The sequence below is a fragment of the Mugil cephalus genome, chromosome 13 (genome assembly GCF_022458985.1).
Source record: "Mugil cephalus isolate CIBA_MC_2020 chromosome 13, CIBA_Mcephalus_1.1, whole genome shotgun sequence".
Lineage (NCBI taxonomy): Eukaryota > Metazoa > Chordata > Actinopteri > Mugiliformes > Mugilidae > Mugil > Mugil cephalus.
The window spans coordinates 13,459,405-13,468,085 of NC_061782.1; positions in this window are offsets into that span (position 1 = coordinate 13,459,405).

The window sequence follows — 8,681 nt, forward strand, 5'->3', positions numbered from 1 at the left end:
GCACCTGGGTTCATGGACTGTTCTCAAAAAACATTCAGAGTCCTTCCATGCGCCTTTAAAATGCTGCATTCCTACAAATACTAAGGCAAGTGGACCCGTGCTGTAAGCAAGTATAATAAACTTGCCCTGTTTTTATTAGAGAAAATGAAACTCTCCTCATGCAGGTTCACTTGTTGCCGGGAAACACGACTTCCATGGAAGAGGCCATAACTGTGTCGACATGCCAACATGCTGGCAGACGCTACAAACTAGTATCTAGAACTTGCTTTAAGAACTTGATTACATTTCCAGAAGATCTCATTCTTGTAAGTGTGAACCCACATCCAAAGTAAACCCAAGCAAACTGAATCACCGTATCAAGATCAATCACGGCCGGAGAGAAAGAAATCAATTTCTGGGGAGATAAACAAAATAAAAATAAAAGAAGAGAAATGTAAGCACACTCCATTCATGCGGAGCCTCAGCCGGCCGAGCAGATCTCATTTTATCCTCACAGGGCCACTTCCTGTTTGCAGCACGTGTTTTTATTCGGGAGGCCCCCCTGCCGCCCCACCCTGACCCGACGGGGACCAAAGACGGCTCCACAACGGAGACTGTGTGCGCTCTCTGAATGACAGACCTGTCCATACAAGCTACGAGGAACCCTCCCTACACCCCAACAAGCACACACACACACACACACACACAAACAACTGGACTGCAGAACAAGTTTCGCCGTCATCTCTTTCGGAGGCAGTGTTCCATGGTTTATAACGCAGACAGGCATAGCGAAAGGATTTTTGTGATGGAGCTTTCAGATTATTGGGCAGGAATGTCTACGCTGAGAGCCACGTGGCAGCTTATTGACTTCACGACGACTCGCTTTTTTTTATCATGTCTCGGAGAGATGAGATGATGCTGCTCCTCTTGCTGTTAGTTTTCTTTTATAATTGGTCCGGCTGCTTTCATTACTTACAGTGCGCAAGGCCCCAACTCATCACCTGGGATTGTTAATATTTACTGATAAGGAGATGCTTTCCTGAATCATGAATGAATTTGCATAATTACCCCATCCTATTGAGATAAAACATTATGAGATGCACTTAATTTCGTTGTCAGACCCACTGAGACAGTAAATGTCAGGGATGTAGAAGCAGACCTCATCCAGGTGACTGTCACCTGCATCCTCACGTGCTTCTAGCATTGCGCTGAACCTTATGTATAAGCAAAGTTGTCTTTATGTGGGTGCATGTTCCTGTGCACGTACATAACCCCGAACCCCTCCCCACCCCGGTCCTCTCCTCTCCCCTAAGAGATTTACGGCAAAACAGCCCTGTGAGAGAGTACACATGCTCTGCCCAGTCTCTGTACTGCACCCTGACAATTACTGCTATATATACCACTCCAAATGAGAGCCGTGGACCCGAGTGATTATAGGGTGGAGCAGGAGCAAAGAGGGAGGAGGGGGTGGTGGGGGACGAAAAAAAGTGAGGCGACTCGAGAGAGAAGGAGAGGAGCGAAGACAGCGCGGAGGAGGAGGGCGACAGGCAGCGCGACTGGAAGTGACTGAAGTCTGCTGCAAATTGCATTGTGCATTTTTCATAAATCAGCGGCACATGACAAGCGACGGTTTAGTCTGAAACATGTTTTAAAAACAGGGAAGAGGGCGCGGTCAGATTAAAGGGACGACAGGCATGCGGGGAACGAGCAGCATCCTCTGGACCGTTTGGACCCGAGATTATGACCTCTGTCTGCGCGCTCTTCCCAAATAAATTGCAAGGCAGGGCCTTAAATACCAGAACAGAGAGTATGTAAGACGCTACATTGGGTAAAGAAGTGCTGCCCTCTACTGGGAAGCCAAATAAATGGAACGTAAAAGAAACTGAGGAAGGTTTTTAGAAACCTGACACAGGACTGAGGAAAGCAGACGCAAAATATAAGAGAATATTGTCTGAAGAAGCTTCCACAGATCAGTCTCCATAGCACTTGGGCGTCCAACTCTGAAGCCTGTCATATCAGCTGACTGACAACCCAGCTGTCAATGACAGAGCTGCGCCGACAGGTGACCTGAGCTCGGCTATCTGGCGACGTCATGCCAAAGAGAAGCACCTAAAGAAAGATTGATGGGCTACGATTTGATGTCACAGCAGAAATCCCCACGTGCGATGATGCATCGAACTGACGGACGTAATGGACGCAGCTTTGTTACACGGCTCCAGCCCCATGATGATGATGAGCCATTTGCTAAATAGATCCGTCTACCTCACAGGGGTCACGAGGCTGTGGGGAAAGGTGGTGAACTGGGAAGTGTCGAGCGGGGAAGCGCTTGTTCTTTTAATCCGTCCTACGTGAGCCGTAACCATCCCCCTGCGGGGGAGAAGGCAGCAGGATCGCATTAACCGTAGACCGGTTTTCATCGTACAGAAACCCACGCTCTGCCTCACTCCAGCGACTCGCATAATTGGAAGCATCTTGGCATGAAGATAGAGTCAAGGTGGCGTATCAATGGGCGCGTACTCCAAGGGCATGCAGATAAGAAAAAGGCGGCTCCTCTTGACACGTCGTGTCCATGATAGGGTCACTGGCCCTCCCTAAAAAGACAGCAGCCTCCGTGTTGACTCCCATATAAATAGCTATAGCTGATCAGTGGTGTGGAGACGTGTAGTGCGATTCACTGCCAGTGGTGCTCATCCCGAGCCCAGCACTAAGGAGAAACTGTTTTGTTACCAAGTCTTGTTTCATTATGTATGCGTGTTAAGCAGCAGATAATCCCTGGGGCTCTGGATACAGGATTTCATCATATAACTTTACGATTTATAGCCACTCTTTTAAGGTGTCCTGATACACTTATAAAGGGACAGTCCTGTGACTTACAGTTGGATTCTGTCAAATTTCAACATGTATAATAAATGGACTTTAAAAAAGTGGGGCTAGAGCTACCTAAACTTTTATCTCGGGATTTCTCACAAAGCTTTGACATAACCTTTCATTAGATCCTTACTTTCAGGTAAATACTCTCAACTTTCTTATTCAAACCTACTGTTTAATGATGTGAACATTTTGAGGAACCTTAAGTTTTTGTTCCTGTGTGCTTGTTCTGCCCTACATTCCCACTTCTGTAGCATTTTACAGAAACTAAAAAAAATATATCTGCAACTGTTTGGTTAATAGTTTATTTTACAGATATGTGGTGATTTTGAAGAGTATTCAGACTGGTGTTTCATGGAGTGAGTTGTGTTCTGCAGTTGATTACATTTTTTTTCTACTACCTCTACCTCTAGAAACTAACTCTTTTTAAAACGGTGCCTCTCCAGTGATGACATAATACGGACCTCGTGGAGCACATCGATTCGGTCTAGTGAAAAACGCTCCGTTTCTCGTCGTCACGCCTACTTGTTCCATCTCGCTAAAGCATCCTCCACCGTCCCCGCTGCCGCTCCTCATCCCGCAGCAGCGTCCGCGACCACTCCGGGCCTCTCCGGAGGCGGGAAAAAGAGCTGGACTTCTCCACCTCCGCACAAATAAAACTGTGTGCCAAGCCGCATTAACTCTGCATCCTTATCGCCTTTCTGACTTGAGACATTTTATGAGCGCGAGCTGTCAGCCCCCTCAGACTCCCAACAACGAGAAGTGCATGCTTTATGCACTGCTGCGTCACCGGCACCGCTGGTTCCTAAACACCATTATCATCTCACTGCACACACACACAACAACAAAAGGTCACATTTCTGACTTCAGCTTCATCGCATCTCTCTGTGCTACACCTACACTTTTGGACGGGCTGCATTTAAAATTAAGCTGCACGCAAACACGGCCATGTGTACACACCTGGTTGAGCCAGAGGACCCGCTGCGGCCTCTGCTGCCAGCTTAAACCAGCTCTCTCGACTCTCTTAAAGTTCCCTGCCCACACAAACGCTGACCGCACCGGCCCCTTGCTGTCTCTGAAATAGGCGTTTATGCTTGCTGAGGAGAAAATGACTCATCAGCATGGCGGGAATGTGTGCATATTTCCAGATACATCTATATAAAACGTGTAAAATAACGTGGAGGCGCCTAATTTTAAATCAAATATGCAGTGGCGTGTTGTGCGAGGGTCAAAAATGCTCCACCGGAACAAATACATTTCACGCTGGCTGGGTTCTAAATGTTCGGTCGGATATTTTTTCGCTTTTCAGGTGTATCCTGATAATTTTGCGGATGCGTTTCACTCGGTGAAAGATTCCCTTAAAATAATATAAAACATGCTTCCCAGTGTGCACCCGCTGCTGCCTGAATCTGCTTGCATTTATTTCGGCTGCGTCGCGCCGGCTTGCACTCAACTGCAGCATTGGTGTATGCAAAAACCTCATAATCACGCTGTGGCCACAGCCCCTTGTGGCTTCTTTAGCCTTAACTTAATTCTGCTCCACTAATCATAATAATTATAGATATTACCGTAGCCTCGGTAATTACTGTAGAGCACTAACTCTTCTCCTTTAATGGATCCTTAAACAAACAGATTTCAGACAAGTTTGGGAAGAAAACTAATTTATGGCTCTCTGAGGGGAGATCAATCAGGTGACGGGGTTGGGTCTGGGAGGGTGTAATAGGGTGGAGTTCAGAAATTAATACAGAGCGCAGTAAGAGATGGAACTCGGCTCTTCCTTCCTTTTTTTTTCTTTTCGTTTTCACTTCTGCTTCCCTTTCATCCCGACGTCCCCCCTTCTCCCCGCGCCTTTGCCACATTATTTATCTGCGCTGTCACACCATTGTTGTGATTATGGATGTCATGCAGTCGTAAAGCGCTCCACGATCAATAGGCCTGAAATTAAACCAAAAAATGAATTTCCGCAGTGTCGGCCGCATGCACTCCTGAGCAGGAATTACCTTGCAGGAGAATGGCTGATTACCCCACTGAGGAGACGGGGACAGGGACGCAGGAGGAGGGATAGTTTGTTGACTGAGGCTGGCAGCAGAGGCGGTCGGTGCAAGGACGCTTGTTTCAGCAAGACCTCAAACTTAGTTTTTTTTTTTAGATTTAAAAGAAAAAAACATGACATAATAGAATTTATTAAGGTTTAAAGGATGAGTTTAAGTTTCATTTTGTATGCGTGCAATGTAAAACAGGGTGTAGAGTATGAAAGGGTCTAACTGAAGGAATGATTAAGTAATTTCTCCTAAGCTGGGATCAATACATTATTAGGTGGTGAGATGAAAACATCGCTTATTACCTTTATCATCAGGTCGTTTAGAAATATAGAGACTTCGGTCATGTGGCGCTCAAGAATGAAGAAATAAGTGGTAATATAGAGAGGTGGTTTGTTGGAAAGATTATGTGTACAACATGCTCGGTGTATTTCAGAATTATGCCTCTTTAACTCTGGTATCTGTCGTTTGACGCTCATTTCCCTGACTGCTGTTTACCCTTCTACCTGCTGCAGCCTCATCAAACTAGCCTGCCTTTTAGCATCTTCCTCTCTACACATCCCTCCACCATCCTTTGTATCACTGCCTTGTTTCCCCTTGTCCCTCATTTAGAATCGATTTGCTATTAATGACAGAGGGAGGGCGACAGGGGCTGAGGTGGCTGCAGCTGCGTGACAGGCTTCTTCATCTCCAAACAGGAAGTTTGGTTTACATCAGCCACAGGGCGGGAACTGTCACCAGGAGACCCGAGGGCTAATGGGCTCGATTTATGCTCTCGTCTCCTCCTCTCGCAAGTTGGAAGAAGACCGAAGTCACCGATCTGAGCTCTTTTTGGCGCTTTTTTACTCCACGGAATTTGGATTTGGTTTTAAGTTTGGAGGCTGGGGGACAATTCAAGGCAAAATTAAAAGTTCGCTCCTCAGATAAGATGAGAAATCTGAAATTAAATAAAGCGCAGTCACGCTTTTTTTATGCAATTTCTTGCCTTTCCCCTAATGCGACATGTCAAGACGAATTCAATTCATCACTCCGCCAAAGAGCCGCCTGGTCCTGGGCAATAACCGCAGTTTGCTTTTCAAATCAATTTGACAAATCTTTTGAGAATCGTAAAACAGTCTTAGAGCAAATAATGGCCTGACACTGCGCATTAGCAAGAAAGACACGACTCGAAGCCGACATCTGAACACGTGGCTCCTGGGCATGCAGAGAAACATCATGTTCTGTCACTCATGAAGCTGTGGCGGCATGTCAATAAACATTAGCTTTACGGAGGATATCTGGGAGCAAAATGTGTTATAGCTCTGGACTGACTCAACCTTCAGCTCTGACCCAGCTTCAGTCAGCCTGGTTAGACTCAAATGACAGGAAATCTAAAAGTTAATTCTAGTAATTAGTCCGCTCTGTTTATGAGCCGAAATGACTGATATTTCCTCGTCTCGTTTTGTGATGACTCGGCCGTTTGATTCGTCACGCGCTGCTTTCTATTCCCGCTCCGTCCTCCGTCCGTACTCCATCTCCCTCCCGTCCACGTGAGCATCGTGGTGACTGAACTCGTTCTCAACTATTTATTTGCTTTATTTCCTGAGATCAGCTATAAAGAACAAACACTATTAAGCCAGCCAATCAATAAGGGAACATCAGCGCTCTTATCCCCCCCTACTCCTGCAAAATAGATTTATATCTTCTGCCTGGGCAACATAAATCACATATTCATACATTAAATTAAAAATGTGATTGATAGCAGAGAGAGTGAGTATAAAACCTCATGATGTAAAAAAAAAAAAAAAAAGTGGAAAAAAAACTAATATTATTTGGGGACTGCAGAGTGTGATTTCAGCGTAATTCTTCACAGTTTGGAGGACATCCTCATTAGGGGGGAGCATTGTCTTTTAGAAACGCACAACTTTGTAAAACTGTAGCTAAAGGAGCAAATCGTGTAAACAACGAGCAGCATCTGAGCTCGGTGTTACAGGACAGATCTGAACACTAACTAAAGCCTAAACTCCGAGGGAAATTCATCTTGACTGTAAAGGGGGCCGGTCAATTTCCATCCCCCCCCCCCGGCCCGTGCACGCCATCCGGCGAGATGAACTGAGTGTGGAGAAACAGGTTCGTTCACAAAGTGACACTTAATGGGATATATACAGATTGTGCCTTGCATTACAGGGCCCAGTGGTTATGGGAGCATTCCAGAGGAGAGCGGCTTAGAAATATGGCAGCATCTATCAGGGGCTCGGCAAAAGAGGAAAAGGTGCAGGAACAGAGAGCGGCCGAGGGCCGGGGGGTTGGGGGGCTGCCAAGGACATTTAAGAAAGCTGTCAGGGGAAGGCTGATCTATGGAGGACCCTGGCGAAACCTATATCCCGACGCGAGAGTGTGCGTGTGCGCGAGGGAAAAGGGGAGCCGGGGAAAGACACAAGTGCAGTCGCATCAGTGCATGCTGCGACGCATGCAGCCGCACCCTCGAGGCTACAGCGCGGTGCAGACTCAGTGCACGGGTTCAAAGAGCAAAGCCGGAGCTCATCCATACAGAAAATCAAATGTTTTCATTCCGAGCATGAGATGAGCCAGAGAATAAAAGAGAGACAGCAGGGGGGGTAAACTGCTCATCCGCAGAAAATATGTGTGTTTTCTGGAATAAAAAGTTGAATAAAAAGTTGCAGTTTAGTTTTAAGCTGTAGTTATAACAATATAAAATAAAATGAAGTGAGCGTACGCTTTTAGTGATGATGGGATTATTTCAAACCGATGCAGGGGCATAAAAATCAAAGCAGGCATGACCTTTCAAGTTTTGTCCCTGATGCCGGAGAGGTGTGTGTGCGCATGCATGACTCATGTTATGGAGCCATAAATCTGCTCACACACTGAGGCTGAGGGCCCTCATCGTACCCATAACATCAATCATTACATTTTAGGGCAAAGACTTAGGGGATTGAGTTCAATTTCGAAGGTTTCCGTCCGAATACGTCTGTTCTGGTGGCAACTGCACATGTGATGTGACATTGGAACTCAAAGAATTAGAATGTTTTTTGTAATGTTTTAATAAAGGTGTCAGGCAGTCATCTGACTTCATCCTGCACACACTGCGAGTCTGTGTGGAGCAGGGCATATTGAAAAGTGGCGGCTACTTTGCTGAGAAGTTGGATGCACGGCCTGCAGCTCTTCACCTAGCAGCTCACTGCGGCTGCTCCCTCTTGTTCCATTAATCCCTGGAATATTTTTAAACCAGAAAACGCCACAAACGACCATTATCTTGTTTTAGTAGACGCATTTTTGAGGGAGTGCCCCTCAATGAACATTTGTTTTTTTTTTGTTTTTTGGTGAATGATGCTACAGACACCCTGTACATAATCCTAAAAATACATAAATATTGCAATACTTCACATCAGTGGGCCATAGGCTTAGTCACCATTGTGAAAGAGGTAGTGATTTACTGACATTTATTTCATTGAAAATATTAAAGATGTACAGTGTCTGTAGCTGCATTAAATCTACGGAAAAAAATAAGAAATAAAAATGATCAGACGGATGAGGCTGGTTAAAAAAAATATATCTAAGTTGAAAGTTGAAACCTACGGGCCTCAATCAATCAGAAAACACAAACTAAATGTGGCACAAAGGAAGGAAACACAGGATTTAAATGTATTTAAATACATTTTCTCTAATGTGAGCATCTGTCCAAACGCTGTTACCATCATTTTAAATATGATACATAGGTTATATCGTGGATGTTGCGGGTTCACTAAACAGATGCCAAATCTCTGTCAGCCGTATCGGAGGAAGCTCAGCAGCAGC